The sequence below is a fragment of the Felis catus genome, chromosome B4, assembly GCF_018350175.1.
Source record: "Felis catus isolate Fca126 chromosome B4, F.catus_Fca126_mat1.0, whole genome shotgun sequence".
Taxonomy (NCBI): domain Eukaryota; kingdom Metazoa; phylum Chordata; class Mammalia; order Carnivora; family Felidae; genus Felis; species Felis catus.
The window spans coordinates 108,728,618-108,743,076 of record NC_058374.1 but is presented as its reverse complement, the minus strand read 5'-3'; the positions used below and the strand labels follow the sequence as shown (position 1 = coordinate 108,743,076).

The following is a 14,459-nucleotide window of genomic DNA, read 5'->3' as shown; positions in this document are numbered from 1 at the left end:
AGAATATTACAGGTGCTTAAAAAGTGTTGAAATAACTTCGGTAAGTGTTATTTTGAGTTACTTATGAAGGATGAATGCTTGAGGTACGTTTTGGGTGGATTGTGGCAAGAAAAAAAGAGTAACTTTCACCTGTAGTTAGTGATCATGCTCGTAAATCTTGGTATTAAAATAAATTGAAATTATGAAATACAATTTTAAAAAATGGTATTATTGTTAAATGTTAAGGTTTTTTTTTTTTCTCGATTAGGAAGAATACATTCAGGGGCTCCTGGGTAGCTCAGTTGTTTAGGCGACCAAATTCGGCTCAGGTCATGATCTCGCAGTTTGTGAGTTCAAGCCCCGCGTTGAGCTCTGTGCTGACAGCTCAGAGCCTGGAGCCTGCTTCGGATTCTGTATCTCCCCCCCCCTCTACCCCTCCCCTGCTCATGCTCTGTGTCTCTCTGTCCGTCAATAATAAATAAACGTTAAATATTAAAAAAAAGAATATATTCAATTTTATGCCATTAAAAGCATATACGTATGTGATTCCAAAGATTTATCTAGTAACATAGTGTCTTTCTCACATGGAAGCAGATAACCGTTCTGTTCCATCCTGAACATGGTAGAGAAGTTCTTCTGCATCTTGCATATATATTCCTCTGGCTGAGATTGCGACCTTTTGCCTAGAGGGACCTCAGACATTATTTGTTTCAGAGTTTTACCGAGATATCAATGTTATGGATGGGGATATAGAATCTCCCACTAGATTTGACAGTGTTATGCAATGCAACTTTATTTTAGACTCAGTCCATAAAATGCAAGTGAAGCTGACTTTTCACAGAAATTCGGAGACAGAGAGACAAAGAAAGCGAGACAGAGACAAGCAGAGAGAGAGGAAAATATAGGGCTGTTGTTACATGGCAGGTTTTACTAAATAAAATTGTAACATGCAAGCTAATGCTTTCCAGTGACAGAAGGTTGACAAGCTGAGTGTATATGGAATTTGAAGTTGCTCAGTAGTGCTATTATCTCTTGGATAAAACAATCACCTCATATCTATCTTTGACATAGAAGAACCACTCTTCTGTGTCTTCCCCAGCCATTTCTAAATATGCACTCTGTATACGTAGAAGAGTTTTGATCAATTTTTGGTTAACTGGTTTGAAAAACCATGTTTAGTTCCACTGTTCTAATTTAAGAGATGATGGGGTTTCTGTAATATATATGTTTTTAAAATTTCAGGACCACGTCTTCATGGTCAGGAGCAGACAACTAGTTTCTGCTGTAATTTACTTTTTAATAGAATAAAGTCTGTTTTTCTTCCATGATAGTTGTTCTCGATGACTTGTATCTCAGTGTGAAGCCCCTGTCAATTCCTAACTAACAACAAAGGAAAAGAATAGAAAAAAAATGAATGCACGGGGAGTAAAATGCCATTTCACACTGGGTGCTTTGTAAATGTGAGCCAACTCACACAAATCCTTTAGGGCATCAGTAGACATGGAGCTGAGCCAGAAGTGAAGAAAACATGTCCAAATAGAGAAAGTTTGCTCTGCAAATTGAAATTCAAGCCTGAAATTGAAAAGTTTGAGTTAAATCTACTGCAAAGGGCATATTTCATCCTTTGCTCATTTTTCCCTAAAATACAAAGTTTATTAAATATTGAATTTTGCTACAGATTCTTCGCATATTTCCAATCTCCTTCCACTTAAGCTTCTGACATAGTAATTATCACTCAGGTAAATGGTAATAAAAGCATAATGCTAAATATTTGAACAATTTCATCTGAGCTTTCACAAGGAAGAAGTAAAATATACTCTTCTGTGTAATTATAGTTCAATATGGAAAATAGAATTTGGTGTTACTGGCTCAAAGCAAATACCTTTTAAATCATTGCATAATATGTTTGATGAAAAACAGCTTAGGTATAAATTGGAAAATGTTTATTGTAAGTACTCTGTGATTTCATTATTTGAGATTTGAGTATCAAGCTCATGAATGTGAAAGTATTTTATAATCCAAAAATTAGATTTTATATAGGAGGTGGGATAAAATTTATTGACAAAACCAAAAGAAAAAGTGGAATTAATAACATATAAAAATTATTTGTCCCTTGTGATCTAATTGAAGCACAAATAGAGTTCTTTCCATTTCCAAATTTTCATCTACAATATTATTTACCAACATTCAAGAGACTTTTTTAGGTAGACCTTTATTGGCAAAGCTCAGCGTACTCCATAAATTTTCTGATTCTTCACCCACACCACAGCAGAGGAAAGAAAAGTACATTTATTTCTAAACTTTACAGAAGGTTATGATAGATATGTTTTTAAATAATATTTACACATGATTATAAAAATAATATACACTCATCGGTGAGAATTCTAAATTGCATAAGAAATTTATGCAATAAATTAAAGAAATAAATTAAAATTCAAGTTTATTCTCTTAACAACTGATTTTTGGATAGCTGATATATACCAAGTACTGAAGTAAGTGTTGAGCATCTAGATGTAAGTAAAGTACAATACCCTTGGTTCTTGCTTGTGGTCTAATGGTTAATTACCAGAACATATGGATAGCTCTTTTTAATATTTTATCTTATTTCAATACAATAGAATTTCTCATTGTGTTTTTCCCCACTTAATTTTCATTAATTCATTAAAATTTTCCCCAAACATAATTTTTCATGGCTGTTTCATAAATTATGCTTTCTAAAACCTTTGCCATGAAGCTGATGTTTCAGATTTGTCCCAGTTTCACTATAACAAATAATACGATGAAAAATATATTTATATATTGATACATGTTTTGATTGTCCCTTTATCATAAAATTCTAGAAGTAGAATTCCGGAGGCATAAGTTATTGTATCAGTCAGAGTTCTCCAGCAAAACAGAATAGTAAGATATCTATTTCTGTTCCTCTGAAGAACCAGAAAATATATATGTTTTAGATATTTATATATTTTTGAGACAATGGGAAATTGTCTCACATAATTAGGGAGGTTGAGAAGTCCCACAGTCTGCAATCTACAAGCTGGAGACTAGGAAAGCATTAGTGTAATTCTGTCCAAATCCAAAGGATGAAAATCAAGGATTTAACTCCTACTCCGAGAGCAGGAGAGATGAGATGTCTTATTAGCTCACTCATGAGGCAGAGAAAATGGGGCAAATTCCCTCTTTCTCAGCCTTTTGTTTTATTCAGGCCCTCAATGGACAATGGGGGGAGAGCAATCTACTTTACAGAATTCATTAATTCAAATATTAATCTCATCTGTAAACACCCTAGCAGGCACGCCCAGAAATAATCTTTAATCTGGGTAACCTCTGGCCAGTAAAATTGACACATAAAATTAAACCACTATACTTATAAACATTTTAAAGCTCCCGATCTGCAATGTCAAATTGACTTTCAGAAAGATTTCAACAAAATTATATGACTTCTAATGCCACATACAAGTTTGCATCTCATCAAATATTTACAGATGATCAGTATTATTCTGCTTTATGATATTTAATGATTTGATGTGTCCAACATATCTCTTTGTTATACTTTTGTTTATTATGACTAATTAAGTGAAATATTTTATGGTTATTAAGCATTTGGATTTCCACTTTTATGAGTAACCTCTCACTGAAAGTCAGCTACAACACAGTGACTTTAAACTTTGCACTTTCAAACCAACTCACACCAGCTACACACCTACTAACAATACATGAAAATTCCCATTTCTTCATATCCTCACGATATTCGATTTTATTGAACTTTCTAATTTTTCTAATTACCACTGATTTTGTCTTCTAAGACACTTCTGTGAATTTCTTTTTTCAGACTTCGTCCCTGTTTATTAATTTCTTTCTTTTTTTCTCTTTCATTTGCTGGAGATACTCTAAGGTTCTAAATATTAAGCTCTTGCCAATTTTTGGTTTGCAAATAAGTCTTCACATAATTTTGTCTCTCAATGAATAAAAATCATTGTTTTTATGTAGTGAAGCCCGTCTGGTTTTCTCTTTAATGTTTTTTTTTTCCTCCTTTGGACTTTATGAATCTTTTTTTGCTCCCAATCATGACCATAAATATACTGCTCTACATTCTCTTCTATTAGCTATATGAATATGTAATTATGCATGTATATATCTATCTCTCGTTTACTTGTATCATTTATCTATCTTTACATTTATACTTTTTCTCCATATAGTAAACCATTGTTTTCCAACATAATTTGCTTTAAATTATATCATTATTTTCCATTGAATTTTGGTACATTTATCATATATCAAGTTCTTATATTTATATAACCTCCTTCTCTATTCTGTTAGTGTCAATATGACACTATAGTACATCTAAATACATAGGATGAGTGATCCAATCTCTTTATTCTTCTTTTCTCAAAGTTCAATGCAATTTTCATAAATCTCTTGAGTTGTAGGATATAGTCAAACGTGCAACAAACAACTCTCAATTGATCAAAGGATCAATTCTGTCTTTCACAAATAGACCCTTCTGGTTTCTGAGTAATTTTCTATGGAGATATCTTTAGTCTTTCACATGTATGTAGCATTATTAGTCAGCTGGGATTTGGGAAGAATCTACACTCATTATGGTTCTTAATCCTTTTGCAATTAACTTGACCCCAGAATTGTCCTATTAACTAATAGGTATAGGCTCAAATATAGGTTAAATAAAATGTCAGCATGTAAATGGGATAAAATTATACATAAAAATGTATTTTTGAAAGTTATTTTCAATAAAAAGTTGATATATATATATATACACATATATACATATATTTCACATCAAATGGAAAATTATAATATTACTGTGCTTCAGAGATTGAGGTACCATATATGCCTGCCTCCCATTTTTTACAAGAATAAACTCTCCAGGACATAATCATCACAATTGTTAAATGTTCACAAGTTAATATCTTCATTCTTACATGATGTTAATGCAAAGTTTTTGCAAGGTATTTAAAAGCCCAGGTCACCTTGTCAATGGTGAAAATAGAGTATTACTTTGCCTCCCTGTGGATATCTTTTCTATTAATTTTATTGGGGTTATATCTTCTGTCAAGTTTTTCACTGCAGATTTAACCTTTCTTTTCTTCACTTGGGAAATATTTTCTTTTCCTGAGAAAATGGAAATAAACTATTTCAATTTGTCTTCATTTCACTTTGTACCAAAAAGTATTTTAATCCTCAACTGTTACATTTATAAAATGCCACAAAATAAAAGTTATCAAAAATGTCTTTATAATTTTAGAAATAGAGTTTTAAAAGAATACTGAGTTAGAACAAAAGATCCATATACATTAATGAAATTTATGTAAATTATTTCATGTAAATAAATTACTGACAATTATTTTTCAGGAAACTGTAATATGTTGAGGATGGCTAGATACTTGAAATCAAGGAATAGAGGGATAAGCAGCATAAAAGCATGGGTGGGTAGTGAGTAGATTTTAAACAGATTTTAAACAAGGTTGTTATTATAGGATCATATTGTGTTTTAAAAGGATCATTTTCAGGGCACATGGGTGGCTCAGTTGGCTAATTGCTGTCTCTTGATTTTGGCTCAGGTCATGATCTCACAGTTCCATTCGTGGGTTCGAGCCCCATGTTGGGCTCTGCACTGACAGTATGGGATTCTCTCTCCCTGTCTCTCTGTCCCTCCTTCATTTGCACGCATGTGTGTTCTTTCACTCTCTCTCTCTCAAAAAATAAATAAATAAATAAATAAAACTTATAAATAAAAGGATCATACTCCTAGCAGTGTGGTAACTTGGCTGGAAAGTGAGATAGGCGAATTGAGAAATTTTGAAATGATTGAAGAAAGAGATTTTGTGACAGGTGTTGCAGAAAAAATGAAAGGGAGACCTGGACAAAGATATCTAGGAAGTATCATTAATAGCACTATTGGCTGATTAGTGTTGGGAAGGATGGGTGGGAAAGAAACAAGAATAAATGATGGAAGACTCATAGGTGTGTGGCTGAGGCAGCAAAGTGTTTCAGGGTTTCATGTTCTAAGGAAGGAATGAGGGAAAGCAGCATGTTTAGGGGTTAAGATGATGTGTTCAGTCTCCAGTAGTTTGAGTTTATCTAAATACTAACCAAAGGAGATAGCCACTAAGCAGTTAGAAACATAAGCCAGACAGTAATTCTGACATAAAACTAGATATATTTGGAAATGAAATCACCATTGTTTCTTACATAGAATTATGTGTAAAACTCCATGATCTGATAGCAGTGTAGATCTCCAGTGTCATCTCACATGTTATTAATTTCTGTCATTAGGGCCCAACTACTCTAGATTTTATACTTAGAATATACCAAAGTTTATCTGTTTTAGGTGTTTTGCCTTAGCTGCCCCTAAAACATAGTTATTCCTTATAGAAAATATTTTTTGCCTCCCATCTTATGCATTTCACCACCTATATTTCCTATAGTCTGTTTATCTTCTATCACTAGTGATTACAGTAGTCCCTGGACTCAATAAACATTTGTTGAATGACAGAATCTACATTTGGATGTAGGAATGGACAAGATTATCCAAGAAGTGTTGAGAGAGGAAAGAAGAGGGCCTGTGGGAGAACCATGAATAACAATGTCTCAGCCACAATGAAACTGAAATACTTCCCATTGTTTTACAAAGAGCAGTGCATTCAGATCATCACAATAGTTCTTCTGGAGCCATTATGGCACACAAAGATATTTCTATCAATTTTTTAGGGGTGGAGAAAATTTTCAGGTTTTCCATTCAGCCCCATACCAAGACTATTCATCACCTATCCCTAACCAATAGAAATGTTTTAAGTAAACATTTGAGAATTTGCCATCTTGCCCAATATGGTAAAGGTAGGGATGAGTTAAGACACTTTTGAGACTAGGTAATGATTAGCATGATGGTATGCAGGGAAAGTTATGTCATCTATGGAAAGGACAGTTCAATTAGAAATTAGGGGGCACCTGGGTGGCTCAGTCGGTTAAGCATCTGACTACGGTTTAAGGTCATGATCTCACGGTTGGTGAGTTCAAGCCCCACAACAGGCTCTGTGCTGACAGCTCAGAGCCTGGAGCCTATTCCAGCTTCTGTGTCTCCCTCTCTCTCTGCCCCTCCCCTACTCACATTCTGTCTCTCTCTCTGTCAAGGATAAATAAACATTAAAATATCTTAAAAAAAGAAATTAGGAACATGTCTGTAGAGTTCTGAAGAAAGAACGGGAAGAATGATATGTGTTTTGGAATATATTTTCTTAAAACCAAAATAATCCATGAGCTTTTGGGAGCAAGAATGTAAAATGACAAGAGTAACAGCAAAAGACCAAAACACGGTGTTTTCTGAGATCAAAGTGAAAAGGAGGAAAGAGGAGCCAGCTAGCAAAGAGGACAATGTGGGCGGGGGGGGGGGGGGGGATTAAGAGAGCAGTAATGAAAAAGATAAGGCAGAAGTATGGGATGAAAGAGTAGATTTCAATAAGTAGGTGAAGATTAAATATAGATAGATAGATAGATAGATAGATAGATAGATAGTAGGAGGCCTTAAAAAATGAGAATACAGAAATAACTATGAGATTTTATAATTTCCTAATTATAATTTCCTAATAACCAGAAACTTTGAGCAGGCAATTTCATTACACTGATTGGCTTAAAAGTCTATATATGGTTAAACAAGAAGGGGGTAGAAATAATGTGGTGGCCATGGTTGCTAATCCATTGTAAAAATTTTGTAACATTGCAGAAAGCAGAAAAACAGATTGTCTGGGAGGATGTATGAAGAACTTTTTACCTCTTTTGTTTTTCCAGAATAGCCAAGCCCTGGGTGTATTTGCAGGCAGAGGAGAATGAGTGCAGTTGAGGAGGCACATTATGTTAGACAGAAAGAGGATAAATTTGGAAACAAAGTTCTAGAAGGAAAAAGTGATAAAAAGTAGGATTTAGGTAGAAAAAGTAGGTTTAATGAGTGTGAATATTTTTTGTCTTAAAAGAGGAAAATGTAGGAAAGAACAGATAAAGCTACATGAGATTTGAATTAGACATAAGCTAGAGGAGGGGTAGGACAGGAGACTGAAGGCAAATATAAACTCTTGTAATGATATGACAAGTTAATAATGATTGACTAAGTGAAAGAGCTTCCAGGGAAGTCTTAGATATAGTTGGGCAGCATAACATTTTTTTTTTAATTCCTGAATTGCTGCATGGCAGGCATACTCCTAGGGTCCCACAACATTTGTCATGGTCTCCGTCTACCCTGGCTGAGTTAGCACTACATGGTGGGAGATGTCATTACCAGGGGTTACAGTAGAAGAATTAAAGAAGAAGCATTAGACACTATTGCAGCATGGATTGCTGACCGTTTCATACACTGAACTGCAAATATATCTCAATGGAAACTGGTCCAGTTGTTAAAAACTAGGTTTAGACAGTAAAAGTGTTCCCCAAATTAAAACAAAACAAAACAAAACAAAAATAATGAATAGGAAATGCTGCAAGATCCAGTTCTTTAATGGGAAGATACAATAAACATTATTCAATTACCTAAGAAAGTAACAACCTTGAGTTCCTAGAATATTTATTCTTGAAATAATTTTGCCTTCCTATTATTTAAGAAAAGAGGAAAAAGGAACATACTCAACAATAAAAGTGAAAGTCACAATACTTTTTTTTCTTTTTTGGTATAACCAGCTCGTTATCTCAAAATAATTACATATTAAATATTAAATTAGATATATCTGTTTTGTTTTCAGCATGCAATCCCTCCCCCCATGGACACACACTAAACAACTCATTCTTATTAGTGAGAATTGAAGTACAGATGTTTCCTGACTTTCAATAGTTCAACTTAACAATTATTTGCCTTACAATGTTGTGGAATTGATACACATTCAGTAGAAACTGTCCTTTGAATTTTGAGTTTTGATCTTTTCCTAGAAAGCAATATGCAGTCTGACACTCTCTGATGACACTGGGCAGTGACAGTGAGCCACAGCTCTGGGTCAGCCATGATGACAATTCAAGGGTAAACAACGAAAACATTTACAATCATTGTGTATCCACACACATTCTATTTTTCACTTTCAGTACAGTATTTAATAAATTGCATGAGATATTCAACACTTTATTCTAAAATTGGCTTTGTGTTAGATGGCTTTCCCCAACTGGAGTCTTATGTAAGAGTTCTGAGCATGTTTAAGTAGGCTAGGCTGAGCTATAATGTTCAGTAGGCCCGGTATAGTAAAAGCATTTTCAATTTATACTCTACATTATAATGGGTTTATCAGTATGTAACCCCATTGTAAATCAAGGAAGATCTGTAATCACATTTATAACTAAGATCATTTTCAGTCTTTACTTCAAACTAAAAATCAAGTGTTCAAACAATAAGAGCTCAGTAGCTTATCTGTCATAAAAATCTTATTTACCATGGGTTGTACTGTTTTTAGAACATTTTCAAATATGCTGTTCTTTTTGGATCACTTGTGTGCATTTCTAACATATCCCAATAATTTTCTCCCTTTTCCTTTATGTTAAATTACACACCAGGTAGCTTTCATTAATTGTTTAGAAATTAGCATAAACTCTTTGAAACTATTAGTATATTGCTTGTGATGATCTACAAGTCCCCAAGTCTCAGGTTAAATAACAAACATTTATTTCTTCTACCTTTCTTTCACCACTCTAACACTAGATAACATACAGCAACTATTGTGTTGTCTTCTGTCAGGAAATCTGTTCCTACATGATTAAAATGGCATGCCAAGCTCTAACTGTTATCTATTATCCCAATTAAGTTCAAAAAGAATAGAAGAGCCATCTTTGTGGAAAACAATACAGGCAATATAAGCTGTTATTAATTTAAAGACATCGTATACCCCTATGACAGCTTCATCATAAACTATCATTATTTCTAGATAGTCACCTATAATAACATCTCCAAAATCCACATGTTATTTTGTGTTCTTTGACTCGTGGGGGAAAATAGGCCCCAGTGAAAATCAGTGTTTGTCAAATGGAATAGCTCTCCTGACATCCTTGCTGAAAAATGAGTAGTAGGAGTTGTTTTATTTATAAATAACAGACTGAAAATTATGAATGCTAGGTCTTTGAAAAAAAAAGTACTAATTTCAACCTCTTTATAAGAAGTTGAAATAACCATTATAATTGTATATCTAAAATATAACATGCATTTTTAAATGATATTTTAATTTTGGGTTATAAAATGGAATTATTTTTGCTAAAGAGTTAGTGACTCTATAGTCAGGGTCATTCGTGCTAACTCCTGTATTAACAATACCACCAGAAATCCAGAAGCTTCAGTGACCGAATACAAGTAAAGTTGATCTGCTGTTCACCAAGCTCCTACCATCCTCTAATGCTTCCATCTTAATCTTAAAGAAGTGACTAAGGGTGAAGGATCAGGCAGGAGGTTTTATAGACAAAAATTAGTCATATCACCTCAAGCTATTAAAATGGGGACTAAAAAATGTAACTGTAGCTATGCATCCAGGAGGAAATGGAAATGGTTTAATAAGAATATATCAGTATCTTCTTTACAGACTACTCTTCTGGTCACTAAATACTCCTTTCACATTATCTCCTATATTCTCAACTTCCCAAATGAACAACCCCCAGTCTCGACTGGTCACAGCATCTGGTTTATGTTCTGGGACCTTTGGTGGTGACAGTTTTCTTTATCAGATCCATGTATACAACCATATCCATGGTTCTGAAATCTGAAAATTAAAAAAAAAAAATCATGCTTTCTGTCCCCTGATTCTCCCAGTACACAAACTTACAGACAGAGACAAAGTAATGTTAATAACTCCTGTTTGGAAAATGGGAGGAAAAAAGGTATATAGAAATCTTTGACTCATGGCATTTATGGAATCCAGCTATGCAGATATTGTAAAGTCCTAATTCCTGGAGAAAAAAGAAAGATCTTCAGTTAGGTTTGATTATCTTTACTGGGTAGAGCTCTGCTGTTAAGAAAATCAAATTCAGTGAAGGTTGTTACTTCTTATTCTCCATGGCCATATGTAAAGTGGTATTGAAGAATATGTCTTTTTTGGCTATTCAACTTATAGAACCCATTTCATGCTCATGGAAATATGGTGTCCAAAAATTGCTTTAAAAATTACAGACTACGGGAGTGCCTGGGTGGCTCAGTCAGTTAAATGTTTGACTCTTACTTTTGGTTCAGGTCAAGATCCTAGGGTCGTGGGATAGAGCCTTGCATTGGGCTCCATGCGGAGCGTGGAGCCTGCCTAAGATTCTCTTTCCCTCTGCCCCTCTCCCCCACTCGTGTTATCTCTCTCTCTCTCTCTCTCTCTCTCTCTCTCTCTCATTCTCTCTCATTCTCTCTCTCTCTCTCTCCAAGATAAAAAAAAAAAAAAAACAAAGATTTAAGAATTACAGAGTCAAGACCTGTGGCTATTTGGCAATACAATTATATTAAAAACTTGGCAAACTATTTGCTTCTACTCAATTTCAGATACAAGGAGCTAAAACTATCAGACTTTGTGCTCAGATATGTTTCATTTCCTTGCTACCTTTGCTGCCATATCTCCCTATTCAGCTTTGACTCAGATCATCTTGAGGCTGTCAAGCTTGAGTGGATAGAGCATTCCTTTTATTGGATCTTTGGCACAAATATGAGTCACTCTGCACACCTGAGAAACCTCACTGGGTCTTGGTTGTTCAGTCTTTCAAATATTATTTCTTACCTCTTTTTTCTGAACTTCTCTATTCTTTTTCATGTATACTTTAAACCCGCCAAGTATTTTCTGAGCTCATCTCTTGTACTAATTTACTGAAACCATCAATAGCAATAACATACTCTGCTAACATGTATTTTCCAATCATCTCTGTAACTGAATGGTTAGGTAAGCATTGGAGTGTTTTCCAAGCTACCACAGGTGACAGTTTTTAAATGTCGTTTCATTGCAATTGCCAAGTGACAAAACTGATTTATCCATATTGTTAACATCTGCTGACCAATAACTAAGCTAATGTGCCATATTTTAGTTTTTGTTATGTCAGCATCAAACTTTGAGGTGCTGGGATTTTTATTAGTCAGTGTAGTTAATGCTAACTGCTACAATAAGTAATCTGGAAAAGTTCTGTGCCATACTCACTCATACGAAGTCAGTGTGGATGTTCATAATTGCATAGCTTTCCCGAGAAGTTCTCATACAAAGAGTGATTTAGGGATTCAGCATCCTTGTACTTAGTAACCTCATCATCTTTAAATATGATCTACAATGACTCTTTTCAAGGAGGAAAAAGAATAGAAGAATTGCTCTAATGTGTTTATAGGTGGGCCTGGAAGCCTACATTTCATTTTTCAGTCATATGTTTCCAATGGAAATTCAGAGGCTATGAAATATGGGTTAGCTATGAACCTAGGAAAAAGAGTGTCTTAACAGTAAATAACTGAAAAAGGAAAGCATAATAATGCAAAATTAAACTTTAAAAACCCAGTGGAAAAATGCTATTTATTTTATCTTTCTGTAATTTAACTTTCTTGTAAAAAATTCACTTTCCTCATGGAAACTATTGTCAAACTGTCATGAATAGTCAATTTGTAAGGTTTTCATGTCTAATAAATATTCAGTTTACTGACACATTTTAAAATGTAAATGCTTATTAGAGTAGAGAATATTGGCCCATTAATTGTATTATTTTCTACACCCCAGTTCTTGTTTCCCAAACAAGTTCAAGTATGTGCCAATTTTGAAACTCATTTTCATGGAAAGCTTAATGTGGAAATAGTGCATGGCCACTTACTGCTGAAGATGGAGGTTTAATTAGGGCATCTCTAATGTTCTTTTTACGGCTAACGTTTTATCAAATGTGACACCCTTAAATATAGGCAAGTCATGTTAGGATAGTATTTTAATGCGCACAAAATTTCAGACCCTGTCTTCATTCACTCAACATAACAATCAAAATTAGTTTCTGATGATATTTTGAAAGAACAAAAAACTGATAGAGAAATTCAAATGAAAAGGCTTTTAAGAAAATTTTTGTTCTGATTTGTAAAGAGTATGCTCACAATAGAAAAAAATAAGAAACAAAAGGAAGAATAAAGAAGAAATAAAATCTTCAAAGACATTAACACCCCCCAAATACATTCTATTTTATTGTCTTCCTTTTGTGTGTGCATGTTTTATAAAAATGTGATTTTCTAAATATACAGTTTAGTTTTTAATTTCCATTAAGTATTTCTAAATCATTAAATAGTGTATGAATACATTATTTAAATGCCTGCATAACATTCCAACATATAGATGTCACATTATTTATTTAATCAATCTTCTATTAAATACTTAGGCAATTTGCATTTTTCACTGACATGAATTATCTGTAAAATTATCTTATGCACAGATCTCTATATACATCTCTGAAGAATTTAGGATATATTAATGTTGTTGACATTTTTGAACAAATATTATAAAATTGTGTCCTTCTGAAAAATGTATGGATTTATATTTCTTCTAACAATGTACAGGGGGGACTATTCCATCATTCCCATTTCAATAATTATTGTTACCTAAACTTTTTCAGTTCAATAGTTGGACAGTTCTTAAGGTGCTCATTTGATTTCCTGTGAGGTTGAATATTTTTGTATGCTATCTGCATTCTGGTATATGTATGCATGCTGTATAAATAGCTCGATCATGGTTTTTCTTCACTAAATATCGATTCTTTACTAGTTACAAGGCACAATGCCATACACTGAAGATAATAGTGGTGAACAAGACAGGCAGGAAAAAGCTTAGAATTCACAGAATAAATGACATTAAATATGCATGATAGAAACTCTCTTTCATGACCTCTACATAAGTGCCTCTTCAGTTTCAACACCCCCCATTCCCACAACAAAACAGCAACTTTTATCTGTAGGCATCTTAACACTTGTGGTTAGGAGGTTAGTAACTGCTCCTTTACTTGGGTTATATGCCTACCAAGGCTCAGATGAGTGTGATCACAAATTTGTTTGTTCAAGATGTTCTTCTTATTATAATTCTATATTTTCCTGAATATCATATAGACTAAGTAAATATGTATACACAAAAAAATATGGCTTTGTTTCTACGAAATTTTAATATTGAGAAAGATTTAAAATTTAGTTGCTAAATGTATTACTATTACATTATGTAAAAGTGATTGAAAAATAGTGAATGTTTGGAAAGTATATGCATCCAAGATTTTCGGATTTAAATTTTTCTTCCACCAAAGAATAAAAAAAAATCCTGGAATAGAGTACATTCACAATGGATGTTTTTAGCTTTAAAGACTGCATGGAACTCTGATCAGCAGATGGTTGCCAAAAAACAAACAAACAAACAAAAAAAACAAAACAACTTAGCCAAAATTAGAAGAAGGGACGCCTGGGTGGCTCAGTCAGTTGAGCATCAGACTTTGACTCAGGTCATGACCTTGCCGTTTGTGAGCTCCAGCCCTGCGTTGGGCTCTGTGCT

The 14,459-nt window shown here is 33.8% G+C and overlaps 1 protein-coding gene across 1 annotated transcript in view; it reads left to right on the top strand.

The window, feature by feature from the left end:
- Positions 1 to 14,459, top strand: part of MGAT4C (MGAT4 family member C) — a 724,438-nt gene that overhangs the window by 461,149 nt on the left and 248,830 nt on the right. The window lies entirely within an intron of this gene.